This window comes from Anas acuta, chromosome 5 (assembly GCF_963932015.1).
Source record: "Anas acuta chromosome 5, bAnaAcu1.1, whole genome shotgun sequence".
In the NCBI taxonomy this organism is placed as follows: Eukaryota; Metazoa; Chordata; class Aves; order Anseriformes; family Anatidae; genus Anas; species Anas acuta.
The window spans coordinates 24,781,814-24,802,972 of NC_088983.1; the positions used below are offsets into that span (position 1 = coordinate 24,781,814).

The 21,159-nt window shown below is 36.5% G+C and overlaps 1 long non-coding RNA gene across 1 annotated transcript in view; it reads left to right on the forward strand.

Annotated features, from left to right (window-relative positions):
- LOC137857132 (uncharacterized) overlaps window positions 1–21,159 on the forward strand; it is a 150,357-nt gene that overhangs the window by 44,925 nt on the left and 84,273 nt on the right. The window contains exon 2 of the long non-coding RNA XR_011096982.1: window positions 2,920–3,000. This is a non-coding gene — a long non-coding RNA (uncharacterized lncRNA). The remainder of the gene's footprint in view (window positions 1–2,919; window positions 3,001–21,159) is intronic.

Consider the following 21,159-nt stretch of genomic DNA (forward strand, 5'->3'; position numbering starts at 1 on the left):
TGTTTCTACATGGATGTTTCTATAATTCAAGCTACCTCCTTAAAACAAGGATATCCGATCCCAATGGACCAGCTGCAAATTAGGGAAAAGAAAAGGTGGGGGGAAGGAGTGGGGGAAAATCTCTGATCTCATAGGAGTGATTCACAGTAGTGTTTAAAAGGGTATTACTGAATGCAGTTGACACTGTATCCACGTGTATATAAGCAAAACCATTACATTTCTCAAGCTTTATTCCCTCCTTCACTCCCTCAGCTAAAGCATCTGAGGGCAATCAGCTTGATCAGCCTGCCTAGGAGAACGCAGCATTTAATCATTATGCTGAAGGGACAAATGCAGTAAGAACACACAATTAGATGAAAAAGGGTTGAAATTCTGGCAGAGAAGCTCAGATATTCTTTGCTACGGATAAAGATTCCAGCTGCCATTAATTTCGTTGCATTATCTTTTCATTGCAGATGTTTAGGGATTGGTTTTCTAAATTATAGAGAATAAAAGCATTTCTACCAGAGAAAAACAAATGTTATCGTAAGAAATATAATTGGTAGTGTAATAAAAGCTTTTGATACTCAAATATGTGAGAGAGGTATGGGAAAAGTAGAAAAAATTGCAAAAGCATTTAACTGAATAAAAGCATGAACACGGTGACACAAAGCACTGTGTTTGCAGTTATGGTGCTTCTGAACTGAAAATGCTTAAGAATAAGTGATGGAGTTGAGCAAATTTTGTCTGGTGATGTACTGATACTCAGTCACGAGCTGTTCATTAGCTGTGTTGCCACCGCTACTGAGAGCTAGTTAGCACTGGGGACGCTGTAACAAGACAGTTTGGCTAATGCATGCAGCTCCTGATAGTTTTATAAGTTATTCTTGCAAACAGATTAAAGCCAATAAAAGAGTAATGTGACCATGCATAACTTCATGATGGCTTTTCCTGTCTCTTAGTTATTGGCAATGTGACCTTCAGCAGTGGTAAAATCCCTGATGGCTTTAAAACCTATTTTTTTTTTATTTTTTGTTTGTTTGCTGTTTTGGTTATTTACATGGTCTTAAAAAAATATCAGAGCCTACACTGAAAATTTATTATCCTTTGAAAAAACAACAGCAATCCAGGTACAAATGGAAAGCACAAGTGTTAAACTAGGGGTAAGTCTACAGGTATACTCGAGCCCATACTAAGTAGAAGCACAGAGCTGCTGGGGGCTCATTTGTTCTGCTTCAAGGTGCTTAGGCTGTAGCTGGGACTGACTGAACTAGCTTACTTAGAGCTGGTGTGATGATCTTGAACAACATGCTAGCATGCAGTATAAATAAACCATTAGTTTAAGATTAATAGAGGCTTGTAACCAGACATAGAGTGTTGAGCTTGACAGCTTACCCCTGGCAAAAGGGAATGCTAATGCAATGGGGCTTTTGTGACTGTCTCCACATGGTGTGTGCTGTGCCATGGAGGCACGTGAGTTCTCGTCGGGCAAGAGCGCAGATTTCCATCATTTTCCGTGTAGTACAATGTTGACATAGCTCAGCAGAGGAATAACTGGAGATTTCTGAAAAACAAAAACTGAAAGAGCTAATCCACCTCTTTGGACCTTTGGACCTCCAGCTGGAAAATTTTAAATGGAAACAGCACCAAGGAGGGCTGTGTCTGTTTGGATCATATGTGGTACAGAGAAATATTTGCTCAGTACACTCCGGAGAGTGTACTAAACCTTCTGTTCAGAGCTGATCGCACTTTACAAACAGCTTGTTTTTGTTTTCCTTCCTGAAACTCCCTGTAAGGGGAAAAACAGAATCAGTTTCATAGGTATTTTTTTAATTCCTTTTGCTTTTTTCCTCCTTACTAAATTGAATAGACAACTAAGTTCCAGATGTTTTCTCTTCTTCCTCTGTCTTTTTACCTCTACAGTTTAAAACAGCTCTCTGACAATATTGTCAATATAGTAGAATGCAACTGCTGAGAAAGCTATGAAGTTACATAATCAGTTTGTCTTTTATTTTTCCTCTTATACTTGAAATTCTTCCGTAGGCAAAGAAATCTTGACAAAACACGGTGACAACAACAAAGTGCACTCCACTGTGTTTGGTGGAAAACAACCAGTCTGACTTGGAAAATATTCAGTTTTTAAAAACTGAATTAGGATGAAAGTTTTATTTTTAAGTAAATAGAATGCCATAGTTTAATTACAATTTTCTCTTAATTAATCAAGATAGATAAACAAACCTGTTCCTGGGGGAAAGAAAGAGAGTGAAGGCAAATTTATTTTATCAGTTCTAATCTTACAAGAACATGACTTTGAGATGATGGCTCTCCTTTTCTCCTTGAATGCTGTGTTGGTGTTCTACAAGGTTACTGATACATTGACAGTGCATTTGTTTCTTGGAGTACATAATGCAAATAATGAAGAAATAAAATCCATGATGAGCCACTAGAGGGTAACTGGTGGTGTCTGTTAGTTGATTTGTGCAAGTCTTTCGGCAGAGTAAAATCTATAGCGAGAGTGCAATCTGCCATGCAAACAGAGCAAAGAGCTTTGTTATGAAAATATGCATGCATTTACCTATTTTGATCTGGTTAAGTTTCCTGCTTAAATCCCTCTATGAGATTCTGGCTGCTGTTGTGCTTCTGTCTGCTTCATGCTAGGTTTTACCAAGCAGGAGGCAAACTAATCCTCAAAAGGAGATGTGGGAATAACAAACTAATACTCAGGTAAATATGGGCTAGGACTTATCCCCAACACATGCATTAAGGAGTCTGTAACTTGTGGAATTTAACTGAAATATTTCTTCAAACATCAGAAGGGCACTCCAAACCAGCTTGAGTGCCTTTTTTCACCCAACAACAAGACAAATTTGTTATGCATCTAAAAATAAGGATTTTAAAATTTTATTTAATATTATTTTTCTGTATTATGCTTTACTGCAGGTTGCTTACACCTTAATCTTCCACCGAGAGAAAGAAATAATCTTTCTGATTTTCACACGAATTGCCAGCAAACTTCATGAGGTACAGTAACATTTTATTTTTCTTCAAAGGCAATCAGTAAAACTTAGATGACTGAAAAAGGTCACATTTTATTCTCAGGAGAACAGAAGTATCTTTGTTTTACAATGCAAGGAGAACAACAACTAGCTCCACACAATGAGACATATACATGTTTTATGTCATTTTCAGGCAAAATGTTAATTTCAATGACATTAGAGTTCAATAATTCAAAGTGTGTATTCCCTAATGATTAATATATAGTATCTTTTATATATTTTTTAAGCTTTTATGTCTGTGATTATTTTCTGTCATTGAATCTTTATGTTTGTGACAAAATTAAAAACAACTGATTATTGATGTCATTAAAAAAAAAGATTAATTTGAAAAGGAACAAACATAACAGCTGGTGATCAGAGGTACATAAAATAAAAAACCATAATATGATACTTTCCTGTATGCAGACAATTTTTTTTACAGTTTTACTGTTCTATCAGCAGAAGGATCTACTTTGTGAGAGATCCGGGAAACAAATGGTGGACGTTCTTAAATGTCTTTGCATTATCTTGCTCTAGTCAGCCTAGCCTTCAGTGAGCATTTTTGTTTGGAGAAAATTCCTTTGCTATTTTAGAATATGTAAATCTAAAGTTATTTACTAATTTTCCATGTTTAGGGATTTAGTTGCTCCTCGTTTAGGATTTGATTTTATAAACACTTGAATATAAGATTGGCTTTAGAGATTCAGAACTGCTACCTTGGATTATTAACATACAGAAGTTATTAACATACAGAGATTATTTGAGATACAGAGATTAACATTGCTGCATGAGGAATATTTTCATTAACTTCAAGATAGCAAACACCACAAAACTGGTAGGAAAACCAGTTAGGTTATGGTGACCTCATAACGTTGTCTCCTACAAGCAGAAACTTCATGCTAATTGTTTGTTACATAGAAATGACATAGTTTGCCTTGAGATATATATATGTGTATATATATATATATATATATGAATATAGAAATATATATATATATATATGTATATAGAAATATATTTTATTTGTTGGAATAGGGTGATAGTTCTGATGGGGCCTCCTGTAGGCCTGGGAATTTTTAAGATTGAAATCGTTTCTTTGGTTATTTACAGAAAGTTCATTTATAATGGTTAAGGCAGATGAGATATTCAAGTTGTTTCTTATCATGTCTTGTGGGATAGCCTAGGGCTGGACAGAGACTGCTTGTGTAAGCTCCAAGAACAAGACAGCACATAAATGTACCACTTTGAGAGAAACCAGGAAAAACAGAATTGTGGATGGATCCTATGCACTCTTGGGGAGCTAGGTGTTTGCTAGATACCATCCAGCTCCGTGGATTCAAATAATTGAATGATTCAGAATGAAATGGGAGAAGAGAAAGGCAAGGAACAAGTATTCTTAGGGGTGTATGAGTATATGGATTCATACTCTCCAAGCATATGAGACTTGGAGAGAAGTGAGGCAAATGATGTAACGAGGTACAGTTAGGTTGCTCCAGATGGGAAGAGACACGGAATAAATGAGCCTTGCCAGAACTGAGAGAAATAGAAAAGGCCTCACAGGCACTACTGCAGAGCAACTGGCTTTCCTCCTACTGACTTAGTGCTTTTTATGCTGGCATGGTACAAGAGCAGTTGGTTGTCTAAAGCGCAGAGACATGGCAAATCTGGTCTGTGTGGAAGGATTTGAGCACCCATTGAGAAGAAGAATTTTTTTAAAATGGTGGGAGTGGGAGAACGAGGCAAATAACTTCTTCCTTCTCCTGGAACTCAATTTATTGGTGGGACCAGGAAGAAGTGGGATGAAATGTACTTATTCTCCCGCTGCATTCCTGTGCATATCTTTTTTTATTTTATTTTATTATTTTTTTTTTTTCCCCTGGGTGACTGGCTGATATATCTAATCCCTTCATTATGCACAGGCTGAAAGCTGTATGCATCTGATGTTCAGATTCAGCTATAACTGTACTTTTGCTGGTGATTCCTCTGAAATCTCCACATTTTCATAAACATTATTTCTGTAGAGATAAGCATATTTTGTTGAGCTGCCTGACTTAGTTAGAGATAATCACTTCTACATGTCGATTAAAAAAAGAATTTGAAGTGTGGTTTGAAAACCTTAGTGAGAAATAATTTTGTTACTGAGATGTATGTGGTTGGTGAGTGTGTGATGTTCTTTGTAGCCTGACAATTTGGTAAGTAAAATGCCCACACAAGTTAGCTACTTGGCAAAATGATCTGCCTTTACAGCTGGCAAATTTAGCTCATTTACTTCCCTCTTCTCCTAATTCCATTTTTCCCCCATAGATTGTAGTTTCATCATTTATTCTCTCTATTTCAGATGTTTGATATATCATCATTTTATCTTTTTATTACTATTATTATTTTATTACACTCTGTTTTAAAGGAAAGCTTTTCTATTTTATGGCCAAATTCTACATGTAACAATAGGCAGGACATATACAGTAGCATATAAATGAGTGTAGACTTAACATTTTGGTCCTAAATCTATTTTGCTGATTACAGTAGGAGACCTCATGAGTATGTAAGCTCCATAGTCTGGCTTGCTGCCTTATTTTGATGGGAAAGATAGTAACAATATATTTGTTCTGTTTGCATTTCTGTAGCACAATTCTCCACATCTTTTGCATAGACTGATCCATTCCTTTGCATTCCCAGTCTAGAGCCTACTCTGTTCTCTCACAATAAATTGGAGTTGGGGAATGAGAAGGGAGGGGATGTTCAAAGCATTTTATTTCTTTTTCTCAAAGAATAATTGAGAGTGTGTATAAGAACAAAAGTTGAAGAACTTGCCCTGAATTCAAGAGGTGCATAGCTACCTTCTTTGTTAGAAGGAATTCAAATCATACCCTCTTGAAAAGACAGATTCCCTTCGCATCAATCTAGTTTAAGTCTTGTTTAAAGCTTTTTAAATTTTAAGACTTTAAATTTTAAGACTATGTTCTATGGATTTCACTAGATTGTGCGGAGGGAATAGGCTGCAGAACGTGATTTTAGGGCACAGGGCAGCCAGGTTTCTAAATAAAAGCTCTAAATTGAACTAGATGAAACTAGGCCTGGAGTTTAAATAATAAAAGTGAGGACAGATTTGCTTTCAGTACACCAGTGCATCCTTCTTCTAAATTCTTTCACAGCTGGTTATGAGTTTATTAACCATTCATCAGTACAATTAAGAGTATGCTTCTTGTCATCTGCCCCTGCTGTGCTGTGCAGATTGCAACATTGAGCATCATCGTTGCACAGCCCCATAAGCAAAACCAGCATTGATCTGGGATAATGTATAAGGGGTTAAACTCTGCAGTGCAACAGTGATGCAGATGTGCAGACATGGGAAGGTTCTCTGTGGAAATGCATTTCAAAAGGCAAGTACGCAGCCTATTTAATGAAAATACCATGATCTTGTGGGCTACCATGCTTTGAGCAGGCACTCTCTAGAGCAGTGCTGTACTGGAATGTGATGAACCTACTCTTCTCACAGCATGTTTGTACTCTACGTACATTCTCTTATAGCATTGTGAGCTTAACTCTTGTTACTTCTGAATTAGAGCATGAAGAGCTTTTTAGTAGTCACAACAAAATCTGAAGATATGCTGATCAAATGCAGTTCCCTTAATTCAGCTTGAGGATTAGATCACCAGCATCATTTTGATTCTGGTTTCTGTGTAAAGAAAAGTTTGGTAATTTCAGAGGGCACATATCTCAAACTTTTTCTTCTTTTGGACCTGAATCAGTCGTAAACAGCTCCATTTTGACACTTTGCCCAAGCTGAAAATCCTTTAAACTCACTAGATGACTGGATGTAAGATTTCTGTGTGAACCCTACCACAGGACCTAACAAAATACAATTACTTATGCTTATTTAACTTCTTTAATTTGCAATCTGACATTTCTTAACTGTGCTTGGAGCCAAGATTTTTTCACAGTCTTAAAGCACATCCTTCTATGTTTTTGTATGAGTATGTTATTTTATGGAATGCTTTGAGCTTTTGCAGATTTTTTTTGGTATTAAAACCAATAAATTATTCAGAAAAGGGGATTTACTGTAAAAATTCCCACTGGAGGGAAAACTTATTGGGCTTTAAATATTAGCTAATTTTGCTCAAGCATTTGAATTGCCTTTTATTTGTCCTAAAATTGTTTTTTCCTATAGATGCTGATAAATCCCCTAGTACTTTATTTGGCACAAGCAAAACCCCTCTGTGCAATCCCCCAAACCCATTCTCAAAACTCAGAGACTTAAATGGGTCTGTGCCATCTGTTCCTCTTCACATTGGCAGCTCTGGCTTGACATCTGGTAGTTACAGAACTAAGCGTGAGCTTGTAATTGGAATTCAGGGATCATGACAGAGATCTCATGTTCCTTGTTCTAATAAAACTTCCCTATGCTATGTGATGTTGCAGGGATGCCGTCTGAATACTGGTGTATCCAACATGCTTGTGTTTTTGATGACTCATCTGGAGTATGTAGAAGGAAGTAGTTTCATGATGATTTTTGATGTACTTTTTCAGGTAGTGAATAGGACACGCTTTAATGCTGATACAAGTATTATTTTATTTGGTGTTATAACCTCACTATTTCTATAATCTTTCTCTGGATAAACATGGGCAATATGACTTCTTCCACTGGGAGAGCTTTTAGCTGAAGGATGGCAGGATTAATCCCTGATGAGGTACTTTGTTCATTGGTAAAATGAACATAAAATGGCTGAGAGCCTCTAAGGAGTAAAGCACATAGTATTTGGGGATTGGCAGTGTTATGAACTATGAAACTGAACCAGTTGTCAGTGAAGGGAGAGACAAATAATGACAGTAAGAAATTGATTCAAAGATTAAGTTGGCTGATAGAAGGAGGAGGAAAGAGACAGCATGTAAGAGAGACCTGGGAATCAATTAAGGAGTTGTGCTTCATTTCTTCTTCTTTTTTTTTTTTTTTTTTTTTTTTTTCCTAGAGGTACGCTTCACCTCTCCAGTCAGGATTTCTGTCCTGATCACATTCTTTTCATTCATTTTCCCTTATTTTTCTTTGCTTCATCAGTGGAAATCATTTGGGGAGTATACCCTTACTTCAGTGAAGAAACAGAGATTTGGCTTTTTGCTTTGGGTAGCAGCTTGAGCTCAGCTCTGCAGGGGATCCTGAGGGTAAACTTCAGCAGTTGAATTTCACTGAAAATCCAGGTTAATGCAGTTCTGCTGCCATTTAAACCCACTCTATTTAAGATGGTTAAGAATTTCTAAGAAATTCTCCTCACCTGCTAACCCCCTAGTCCTCATGTCCCCATGTCCCTCTGTTGTCAGTGAAGCAGAATTAAATTGCTCTCTTGCATATGCTTTTAGAGAACGATGTTCATTTTCCCCAAATTTGTCATGATGCTGCTTTTATGAAAACGATGCTCTTTCTTTTTTGAAGAGCTTTTCCTTTAATTCAGACTTGGATTTGTTTGTATCTGTTGTGGTCTGTTTCCCCCTACGTTTCTTATGCATCTCTAAATTTGAAAGAGCCATTATCTTGACATTTTGTTTGGACTGGATTTTGAATAAATGTAATTAGGCTTTGTCACACTTCTGTTAGTCAGTCAACACAAAGTTATTTCTTTTCTCTTTGATATAAAAAGCTCCTTTAAAATGGTTCCCTTTTAATTACTCCTGAAGATGTTCATATTTGAATAAGGCTGTAAATGTCAAGTCTCGATGAGTCAGACCTAAAATCATTAGATAGCAAACTATCTCCTAGTGTTTTTGCTGTGGCCTGATTCTTGTGAAGTGCCAAGAAGTTCCTATTAGGTTCTGAGCACTTTTTTCAGCATCAAAGACAGGGAGCTGAAATTGCCTCGCACCTCACATCCCAATCCCATATCAAACAGCTTGATTTAACCTCCGCTATGCTTGATCTCCAAACAAACGAAGCTATGGCGCTTTTTCAAGAATTAAATATCATCTTATAATTGATGGCATGCCAGGTTGCCTTTCATATGTCAGTCCCACATTATTGTATATTTGGAAATAAAAATTAAATTAGCAAGATGTACCTGTGTAGGCAGATGCCTGCATAGAGAGGGGTCAGTGAAATGCACATGGAAATAGAGCTATAGGGCTCTGAAGATGTCCTTAGACATGTGTACCTATACTAGCTCTGTTCAATATTTTCTGCTGCCTCCCATCTCTTCTGCCTGGAGCTGCACTGTGGTATGTTAATTAGAACTTATTTTTACATGGAAAACAGATGTAGCAATCTATGGTAAGTGGGAAAAAGCAGCAGAGCACAGACCTGGTATTATAAACCACTTTAGTTTCTAATGCTTCAGTATTTCCAGAAAGTGATGGTATTATTTAGACTCAGGGAGGCAAGTTGATTTTTCCTTGAAATCTTTAATTCTTCCTTCTTTTGTCCTTTTTCTTTTTCTAACACCAAGGGTACTGAGAAAGGTCTCTTTTTTTTTTTTCTTTTTTTTTTTTTTTTTTTTTTCCCCTCTGGCACCTGCCTCTCATGCTCTGCTGTGGATCTTCTGAGGGAGAAAACCCTCAGAGCCATTCGTCTTCCATAAGTATCTGGTGATGAAGGGAATACTGACACTCTGCTAGCTTGCACAATTCTACCAGATTGTTCTTCACAGAGAAAAAGCTTGAGCCTTATAAACTGCTAGTGCAGTCTTTTTGTTGCTTTTCCTCGAGATTCCTATTTTTTTATTTATGTTTGTCTTGGATTGACAGACAGTGAAGGGTTAGGACGGTGGGATTAAGATGGGGTTCCTGACAAAGGAAAATAACCTTTCATTCCACTTGCACCCATCCTTCCACATGTCCCTGATATTTTTCATGGCTTCTTGGCAAATTCAGAAGGTTAAGCTCATACAAGGTCACTACAAGGTGAAGTAGAAAAATCCAGGTCAGTGCTAACCCAACTTGTTTCATAGCTACAAAGCTATTCATAGCAGAATTCAGAATTCAGCGCTAGCTTCCTCTCATTTGTTTTTGCTGCAGCCATGCATCCTCAGTGAGTTTAGCATGATGAGACGGCTGGTTGGGGTTTTCTCCATCCCCTGGGCCTTTGCTAATGCTTTGCATTAACTTCTCAGCTACCGTCTACTGATTTCCAGTCAGAGGCTGTGTTGATGTCCCTGTGCCAGCATCTTTAGTTTGCTGCTGTGCCAGCTATGAGAAGTTTTTATGACCAGCACTTTTAGTATTGCAGTGGGTGATAAGAAACAAACCTGTGGGTTTAATGGATAGGCAACATATATAACATTCCCATGCACATAGTGAAAGAACACATTGTTTGTCTTCCCCATGCTTCGTATGCAACTGTGCTTGTCTTCTGTGTTGTCCTTTTACAGTGGCAGCCCAGCTTCAAGGTGCTGTTCGCAGGAACTCTTGCTGAACAATTGTTTTCCGGGTGACAGCCATTCGATAGCTTCACTTTGTGCTGCAGCTCTCGCTGTTCTAACATTCTGTCCAAGGTGACTCATGTTGTACTGCAAATTCTCTGTCTCACTTTATTCTCCGAAACAGTTGCAGCTAGTCATCCCTTTTAGCAGACCTGTGATAGTGAATGACAGACTTTCTGTTCCGTATGTTTCATTTAGTTTATCAACATTAGCAAATTAACGGTTTTCCCAGAGTCAGGGGCACCTCCCACCAGCTTAATATAAATGCTCAGTATCCATTTACTGCTTCATCCATTTTGTTAATGGCTTCTGACTGTCTATTATCAAATTCATTTGAACCAGTTTTGTGACCAAGTTTTCATGATGTACCACATAATTCACTAAAATTGAAGTGTATGTCTAGCCTTGTCTTCCATCTATTGCTCTCGCAATTTTACCAAAAATCATCTGGGATGAAATATTTCTCTGTCAAGTGTTTCTACAGTGGGAGAAATAAAGTACTGCCATATTAAAATGAGCATTTTCCAAGGATGATAAATTCAAACCTCACAAAAGTAACAAGAAGAGAAGTGTAGCATGTCTTTTAGTGCCAAGAAAATGAACTGAGGTGCAGAGAGCTGATGCTTTATTTAGAGAAAATGACACTGTTAAAAAGCAACAACAACAAACAGACAAAAGTGCCCATGTTTAGGGGGTGCTTTTCTTTTTTAAAAGAAAGATATGATGTCTTGCATAAAGGGAGAGGCAAAAATTGTACAATAGTACAAATATTGTACAAAATGGTGCTGTTTGCCACTTTGTACTGCGAAGGAAAGGTAACCTGTCTTTAAAAGGTAATAAGACTTCAATAATTGGGATGGGAATTGTGAAGACAGAAACTTCTGGAAAAAATGAGTCAACATTCTTCACACAGTAAAGTGACTGGAGTTGGTGGAAATGTTAGAGTTCAGATTGTTAAACTAGGTGCTCTAAGACAGTAGATGCAGACAACCTCTGAGACATTCTGGGATGCTGAGTGAGATAGCAATAACATTCAACAGAGAAAAGAGAAAACTTTGCTAATCTTGCTTAGCACTTCCTGATATAAACCGTCTTCAATTATTTACAGTTTTAGCAAAGGATAATCCTTCTGGCTGAAACATTTCATTTTTTTTTTTTTTCCCCTTAAATTTTAATTTTTATATCAAAGCTTTCTTACATAGGAAAAAAAAATTACCTTTTTAGGTTGAAGGAATTAAAGATAAATAGTGTTGCTGATGTTAAAAGCTCTGTTTGGTTTGATGTCATGTAGTTTAACTTGGTCAGTACCTTGCTTCACATTTATCTACATTACATTTCATCAGGCCATATGTTTGTTACCGTAAGGTCTTTCCTTGGCAGTCAGCCCTCACCTTTCATGGCTTGGATTGTTCATTTCATCAGCAAACCATCTCACATGAGGCTTCACCTTCTCTTCCAGACTGTTTATGAATAAATAGAAAACAATAGGCTCAGTACACATCCCTGTGAGATTTCATTAATGATTTCTTTCATTAGAAAAACTGAACATTTATTTCTGTCTTGTTTTTTAAGGAGTTTTCCTTTCCTTTTTGGTTATTTATTTTTAACCCATGTGAGAACATCTACCTCATTGCTTAGCTTTTTGGGGGTTGTATGGAGAGGGTGATTTTGCAAGTTCAAACATTTTGCATGGCCCATTCAGATGCTGACTGGAGTTGTTGAATTGTTTTGTTTGCCTGCGGGACAATTTTAACATTGCATTGTGTTCTCTGAACCATTATTTTGGAAAATAAAAAATAAAAACAAAAGCAAAGCAAAAACCAAATGTGACTCTCTGGACAGATTAATCTGTTTGTGTAAAATTTTCCTGTGGTTCTCTGAACCAGTTCTCTGTCCTTGTTACCTAACTCAACCAGACATTAGGGGTTGGAATTGCTCCATCTTTGCTGCCATCTCAGATGGGAGGTACCTCAGGAGTTCTGAAGCCAGTGCTAAATCTTGGTTGTGCATATGGGTGGACTTCAAGACTGAACAAAGATTTTTCTGATCAAGAATGTTGTTTGATACCATGCAATCTTGCTGGTTGTCTGGATAACCTTTTTTTTTTTTTTTTGTGTGTGTGTGTGTTTACACATTTATGTATGTATCTCAGCAAAGAGGGATAGGCATGACTGCGTTTGAGTCATTTGAAACTCCTGTAGAGGTGTTGTTCCTGTCCCAGTATTTGGACAAACTTGTTTTAGCATTACCTTTATTCTGAGCATGGTTACCATTTCTTTGAGATTATCTGCCATAAAAATGTTTCCTAAACATGTCATTATTTTTGTTTTGCAAGTGCTTGAATTGTAAATGAGTGTGATGATGGTGTATGTTATTATTTCTTAGTAGTTTACCAAACACTGGAGCATCTACACTTTTGTTGAAAGTAGCTGTAAGTCTACATTTGAATCTTAATTACTGTATTGAGTATCATCAAACCTGAAAACAAGCCCTGGAGAATGCTACTCATAACAAAACTAGCTACTTTCTGATTTCTAATGATTGAATAATTCTCAGTTTATTTTATGTATGAGAGATTGATATTCTGTAGTGCTAATTTTAAATGAGGTCATTGACAGTTAGTGGAGGTTCAAATACCTTTCCAAATTATTTTGTCTACCCAACTCTCTTTATCACTCCTGTAATCTCATACAAAATTTATTGGCTTGTTTGATGAGACCTATCTTCCGTAAAATCATGTTGGCTGGCATAAATTATTATTCTGCATTTATTAATTGAATCTTATATTAACTTTTCTTTATTTTTCCTTGGTTTAATGTCAGGCTAGCAAGCATATAATTACCAGAGCGAGTGCTGTTGCCGTTGTTAAGTGTCAGCATAGCACTAGCATCCCTTCAGGCTTCTTGAATGTCCCTGCAATTCTGAAATTAGAAATACACTCATCCAGCTCTTTTTGGGTATAAATTTCCAAGGTCTCTGCTTTTAAAACTGAACTCTGTTCAACATCTTCAGTTACTAATGTACTATAGATCATTTCAGCATCTTATTTAGAATACCTCATTCTGCTTCGTTTTAAAGACCTAACAGAAAATTAAATCAACATTTTTCCACATTTTTATAAATACTGAAAATCTATTGAGTAGTGGGGCTATGCCATTATTAATGTTTTTTTTTTTTTTTACAGGTTTTTGTTTAAAAAGCTTTTGTTCTTGCTTCCTTTAGCTACCTATGAGTATTCCCAGATTATCTTTCTTTAATATTTTTTTTTTTACTCTCATTTACTCTGTTTTTGTTTGATATATAAATATATATACAAATGTTTAAATATTTAAACAATTCCTACCTTCAATGAATGTACGTCTTAAGCACCTGCCTACATTTAGTCACATCTTTGCTTGATTTTTTTTTTTTTTTTTTTCCCCTCAAAGTAACAGTCTTCAGTTTTAGAAAACTATTTCCGTGGAAGAATGCAGTGTTTTCATTAAAACTGGGATCTGCCTTCTGTTATGCAATTTAAATCATGTAGTGATTGCTGTTTCTTAGATAACCCCAAAGTTTCAGTCCAACAATTAATTCATCTGCATGTATTATGTGATGCTGATAACAATTACATCATGCCTGGTGCAATGCCATTTGCATTAGAAAATTATCATCTGTATTGTTTAGCTAAAACAGTTTCAGATTTCAGATTTAATTACTGAACATGGTTAAATTAGTCATGCAGAAATGTTTTTGACAGAAAAAAACACAGGCTGGAGGTCTGATCCAGGCTCAGATGGAAATTTGAATTCTGTGCCATAAATCCTTTTTGGATTTTGAGTTAGTGAGTTTACAAGGTAGCAAACAGAATGGAATTTTTGCTTATGTCTATAAGTGTCTGAACTCCATAAACCGAAATTTGATTGTGTTTTAAAAAATATTATTTGTGCGTTTTTGTCTTCAGTTAAAATTATATGAAAACAATTGTGTATAAGTGCTTTTGAAAGTTACAAGAGTCAAAAAAAAGTGAAAAATTAAATAAAAATGTCATAAAAAGGACAATGTTAAAACACATTTTTAAAGTATTCTTTAATTTTTATATGTTCTCTTAGAAGAATCAATTTGGTTGCTTCTTGTTGCCATAATATGCAGATGCAGATTTGAATTTTTTGAATTTGTTTATACAGCTGAGCTCAGCTGTGCTCTTTGGTTGTGACCTCCACATACGGCCCCATCCCAGCTCTGTGAAGCCAAGTAAGGTGAACACAACCGGGTAGCTGCCAAGTCACTGAAAGATGCTTCTGACATTGGGTAAAGATGACAGCTTTGTAAGGCTTTGTCTGTATGGGTGCATTTATTGAAGCATATGACATGTCTGAAGAATGTGAATCTTTGACAGCACATCAGTGCCTTCATGTCCCCAAACACTGCAGTGTACTTAACATCTCAATTATATACAAAGTGACAGTTAAATAAGCCATTACATTCTCTTGGCCTTTTATGTAAATGAAGCAAAGACCGTAACTGGTTATTGTGTAGGCAGAACGAGTTGCCCATCCATAATAAACTTCATTGGTTTACATAGGAAGTTCCAAAAGAAAACTACTTGATAACACTGAATTTACTGAATTTAATAAATTTAATAAATTTTACAAACCATTCTACATTCCATCTGCATGAAAAACGTCATCTACATCAAATACCTTCAACTCATTCAAGTCTGTTTCTTTAGTGCCTTTTTTTTTTTTTTTTTAATTAAATAATTCTGTATTTCACTGGGGTCCTCTGTTTAATGCAAAGTGGACATTAGGTTACATTAAAAAAACTTGTGTAGTGAAGGAAAAGCTCAAGACTCTATCAAATGATGGTTGATAATTAAGAACTTTTTAAGCAACAACCTTGAGTGGTCTCTGTCTTCTTGACTATTGTCGCCAGCGGTTGCCAATGTCAAAATATGACTGGCAAGGTAAGAATGTCACTAGAGTTATGTTGGTAGATTTTATTTGTAGTTACATCTTTTTAAAGTTTTTAAAATCTTTGTTTTTCTCTTGTTAAAAGTAATGATAATAAAAATAATAGCTACTTAGGAAGTTTGTTCTTGCCTATTGCTGTTTATGTTCTGGACGTAAAAAACAGTCGTGGCAGCATGCATAGAAGTCCAGGAGCTGATTTGAGAAGGGGAGGACCCAACAATGGTAAAAGCATGAGGCCTAACTCATGAGTGAGTGAACTCTGGGAGACCAGGCAAAATGTCAATAGGTTTGAAAGACACACACTGTGTTATATGCTATGCCCCAAAGGGTGATAAGATTTGGATTACTCCACAAGACTTTGCTATCTGTAAAGCTCACTCTCTTCTCAGATGGTAAGGAAGGAATAAAAATAAGTTATGCCTTAAAAAAGAGTATGAATAGAACAAATCCTAATTTTTCTCCAAGTACACTACCCCCCCTTAAAATCTTTTAAAATAAACTGATATTTTTTTTTCTCCAAAATGTCACCCATCTGCTGGATTTGGCAAACCTGTCTGAATTCACTACTTCTAAATTGCACAAGAAAATAATGAAATAAACTTAAGCCATTTCTGATACATTTGGGAAAGTTGGTGCAGCGTGCCTGGATTTCCTTGAGTAAGAACTTCACTACTAAATATGGACCACAAAATATGTTACTAACACAAATGGGACAAAATTATAAAGACAGAGAAAACTGCAGTAGTTGAGTACATATGTGCAGCTAAAACACATAGCAGCTCTTCTCTCAGCAACTTTGGCAGAAATCCACCCACTCCTTTCTCATCACCCAGCAAGGATGCCCCACAGAATGGAGTTCCCCAGCTTCACATCTGTGTCTGCAGAACAATCCCTTCTCTCTAGGATGGTTGGGTAGGAGTAGACCAGCTCCTGCAGTGCCTGCCCATCCCGAGGTCTAAAGGAAATTTTCTCTCAATCCCTCTCGTGAAAAGAAGGGGCAGAAATTTGTTATTATAGCTGTGGGAATAATATGATTAATAGTGAATTTCTTTGTAAAGATATAATTCCAAGGCATAACCCATTTCTGTGTTTGTAGCAAAAATGGCTGGTTGTACAGAGGCCCCTGAACGCTCCTAATACACCGGTATTTGTTAGAAAGGGAGCACGCTGGGCTCTTCTCCCTTTGCTTTATCCCCCTTCATGGAGCTGCAATCCCCATTTGTTAACCCCCAGGCAGGGGCTGGGGTAGACACAAGCCTCCTTGCTAAGGAGAAAATCCATTAAAGACCAAGAAGGTCATATTTTCTCTAAGCACTGCAAGCACAGGAACAGTGCTTGTGGTGCAGACACGCTGTGATACCTAGCTTTTATTACCACTTGGTAACATCTTATGGGATTATAAAATGTCAGGGCACAAACCCATAATCTCTTGCACTGGAAGGTTTATTTTTGGCACAAATCTTGGTTCTCTACTTTAGCTAAATCAAAGATGTTTTAGATGGCAGCAGTTTCCAACTGCCAACAATTAACACGCAAGTACACCTAGGGGGTACATGAGTGGTAACACCCCTAATACACCATACTGGCAAACCCTGTCTCAAAAGATGGTTGACTATTGTTCTTGTAAAAGCAGACATCTAAGCTCCTCCAGAGAGTTTTCCAAAGCATTTAAATCAGTCTTCTGTTTTGGATTGTCCTTCAGAGGAATTCACATCTACATGGGGAGCTGAAGGAGCTAAATACAAGGAAACATTGAAACTTACTGCACCCCATTAATTAGCAAATGGTTTTTGATTGTAGTACTAACTTCAGTGTGTCTTTTTCATTATACAGCTCTTGTCACAGAAACGGGGTTTTGTATTCTTGCAGATTATTTTCTCCCAGGGAAATTAGTACTTTATACTATTGAGTTGGGTTTTTGAATTCCTTTGGCAACTATTTTAACAAAGGAATTTGATTCAAATTAGCTGAAAAGAAATGCTTTCATTTGAACATTTTGGTGCAGTTTTCTTAAAGCTGCATTCTTGGAGGCATTACCTTAACAGGGGTTAAGCATTTACAGTACATAGCTCAGAATTAGCATAGCTCAAGTGGGAGTCATTTTTCATTTTTATCACTCTCTGGCATGCCTCACTTACCTACTAAGTGCAGTCTGTTCAGTGCTGCCTTGATGGATGAAGCAACATACTTGTAAATAACAGATATATTTATATTGCTTGCTGATCAGGAAAGAAACATATAATTGCCACAGCCATATATCCATAGCAATTTTAGGACTCTGCCAGTCCTCTCAGATCAGTTTTTCAGTTTTTGTTTAGGATCAGAAGGTTTTCAATTTTCATACATGTACAACGTGATGGAAAATAACTGGGCTATAAAAGGGCTTCTTTATTACTGGTCTCTATTAAAACAATTTTCATCTTCTACACAACAATGTAGGAAAGTTTAATTAGGACTAGATGCATTTGCAAAAGCCAAAAGACTATGTGAGTAATTGCAGTTTACTAAAATGAAGATTTAGAAGTCCAAAGTTTGAGGGCTGCCTGTCAGGCATGCTAAACATCCTTGTATTTTCATTGATTGCTAAATAATGCAAAACTATTGACTGAAACTTTCGAACAGGTAATTAATTAAGAAGAAACAGCAAAATGTTACACAAAACTCTAACACTTTCAAACTGTAAATTAAGAAGTGGATAATCACAGAAGAAAAGTTAGTTTCGAAGCATACATACATAACATTTCACGTTGAGCAGATTTCTAATTGAAAAACTTGTCTGAGAGAAAGAAAAATAGATTTTTTTTTCAAGAGGGAAGGATGACCACTATTCTATTGCTCATTTTTTCCAACATCCAAATTTTATAATTTTCAAACAATGCTACAAAATCAGAATTTTCTCACATCATAGCAGGTTTTGACATCTTCAGATTCTGCTGATTTAATGGAATCATCAACTTTGGTCTTGGTACAAACTCTGGGTTTTATTCCGGTGGTATTGTGACAAAAATAGACATAGATGAGATAGTATTTAATCCAATATAATAGAAGAAAAACATTAAAATGTTTTCCAGGAATACTTGTTGATACAATTACAGAGGGAAAGGATAAATACAAGGGAATGATCACAATTATCAGAGAAACAGCTGTTTCTTTTGAAGTGTAAGGATATTTGTAAGCAAGCTTTTTCTCTGTGTACCTGGGAAGAAGTAACCATTTCCCAGCTTAGGAAAAGAAGGAAAAAATAAACTTTTCTAATAATGGAAGTAATACGAGCTCAGTAATGAGGGAAAAAAGGCTCTGAGTTGATCAAGCTGGTAGTGAGCCAAATGGAAAAACAGTGGACTCACTGTTGGCTTGCTCTGTAGTACTGAGACATGGACTGGATCAGAATCAGAGCCAAACCAGTGTTTATTTTTGACCCATTGGTCTACTTGATCTGACATTTCCATAGGCAATTTTCTTTATACCTGCTTGTGCCTCTTGTAAGCTCATGGTGTTTTTTCAGTGCATCTTTTTGTTTCCTCCTTCAAGGTAGTTTGGATGAAGAGCTTGCCTTGAAGGAAATCTGTTCACTCCCTCCTTATGCTTTGCTTCACACTTAGAAGTAGTCTCAGTTAATTGTTTCAGTAATGATTTTAGTTTTCTTTTGGCTGAAACTGAGTAGGGAGATGTGCTCTAGTAGTGGCTTCAGGTACAAATTGTCATTCAGCCCAAGGCACCAGGCCACAGTCAGACCAGAGTTTAAAAACCAAAAACCAAACAAACCACTCTTTACTCCCTCTGCAATGTGTGGGCATTAAATCCTTAGCACCAGCTCTTTGGCATTACAGATCCCCTCTGACTTGTCTGCATTATTTTCTAGCTGGATAGGGGTCTCATGAGACTGTGCTGAATAAACAGTGCTTGCACCACTGAAAGCAATATCCTGAGGATCCAGGTTTTTTTTTTTTTTTTTTTTTTTTATACTACAAATAGATTTCAAAGCCCCATGTACCTGCAAAAATTCAGCTACGTACCTGTATTAAAACATAGTTGTATTTGTACTGCAATGTAAAAGGAGCGAAGGTGCATTTAGCTAATATTTTATAGGAGTAGATGTTTAACAGGAACATGTTATTATGAACGTTGATATCTTTTCCTACATTACTCACTGTAGTCGTTTAAATTAGTGGTCCGTTGTGATGAGTTTTAAAGTAATGTGTCATTAGCAACAGAGCATCAGAAAACTTTAGGTTCATAAAAGGTTTATAATTAAGCCATGAAAATTAATTTGGTCATTTATAATGTATTGTTAATTAGTTTGGTAATAGGGCTGTCACTTCCAAACTCTCTGCAGAAGGTGAATAATAGGTCAGTTATGTCTCACGAGATTTCCGGAAGGTTTATGACATCCCTTATGAAAGGTATTACTGTCCAAATTTTTCTTGTGAAGACAACTCTTTCTTGCCAAACTTTTAGAGATTATTACTGTGGATGTTGATGATTTCTGTTCTGCCATGACTGCTTTTTGGCATTATTTCCTGGGTAATTGATGATTTTATTCCCCCATGTGACATTGATTACTGCAAATATTTGAACAAAATGAAAGTAACAGAAGATCCTATCAGAATGCTGCAATAGTTTTTACTGTACCCTGATACAGGAGTATACTACATAGCTTCTAAATGAAGATGAATTGATTCTCTTTGACAAGAATATATTCCAGACACAGTTGTTTTTATTATAGAGATATTTGATGTAGAATACTATGATATCAGCAATAAATACTCAAAATTATAGCGATCATTAATTCAGAGGTATTCTACAAAAAGGTCAGACTACATACATTGTAGCAGTAGTTTGCTACATGATCCATCCATAGCTAAGCTTTTCAAAATGACAAAATCGGATGCTACTTCTAAAAAAAAAATCCTTCTGGTCTTTGTATTATAAATATATCTCCCCTTTTCCTCCCATGTTTTTTGCTGAATTTCATGTATGGTAGCAATAAAGTGGTAGTATTATAAACAGTCATCACTTGGACTGAACAGAACTGAAGCAATTGACAATTTAAAGGATTCTCATTGATGATGTAGACATCTTCAGATGCAAGCTGCTACTATGCTGATTTCAGGTGCATTTGGATAAGTTAATTCTGCCACTGTAGCCTCTAGAAGCTTTATAAAATCTAGATTAAAGCAAGTACTGCAATTGCTAGTTACAGAGCAAGGAAGATTCTTTGTAGTTAACTTCATCTAGTTAAATCACATGAGCTAGCTTAATCCAAACCCGGGCTACGAGATAAACTCAGAGTTCCAGTAGTTCCAGATATGTTCAGGTACATAAGACGTATTTGCATTTTTAGTATAACGGCTTTGCCTTGTAATTTTGTCAAGATAACAGTTAAATAGTCTGTGACCACAGGGAATGACCACAGATTTCAGTTCCCCTACATGAGTTGATTTATTTAACCTTGCATTCACATAACCTAACATCAAAGACTGAGGTATAAATAGATCTGGTGTATAAGGGATGCGACTGAAGTGAAATGGGAGATTCTCCAGAGCAGTGGGAGTCATTCTAAATAACAAATAAACTGAGGAACAAAATGGATGTCATGGAGATGTCAGAGCTCAGAGCCTTTGTAATCTCCCCCCCCCATTTTTTTTTTTTTTAAATCCATATCCAAATTTCCCCACCCTTTCTCTTTTTCCCCCCATTAGGGTAAATTGGTGGACTGCCTTATAACAACAGAATTTCAAATGATGGCACCTACAGTTAGGTGAAATCCCATCTAACCAATCATTCCTCCTT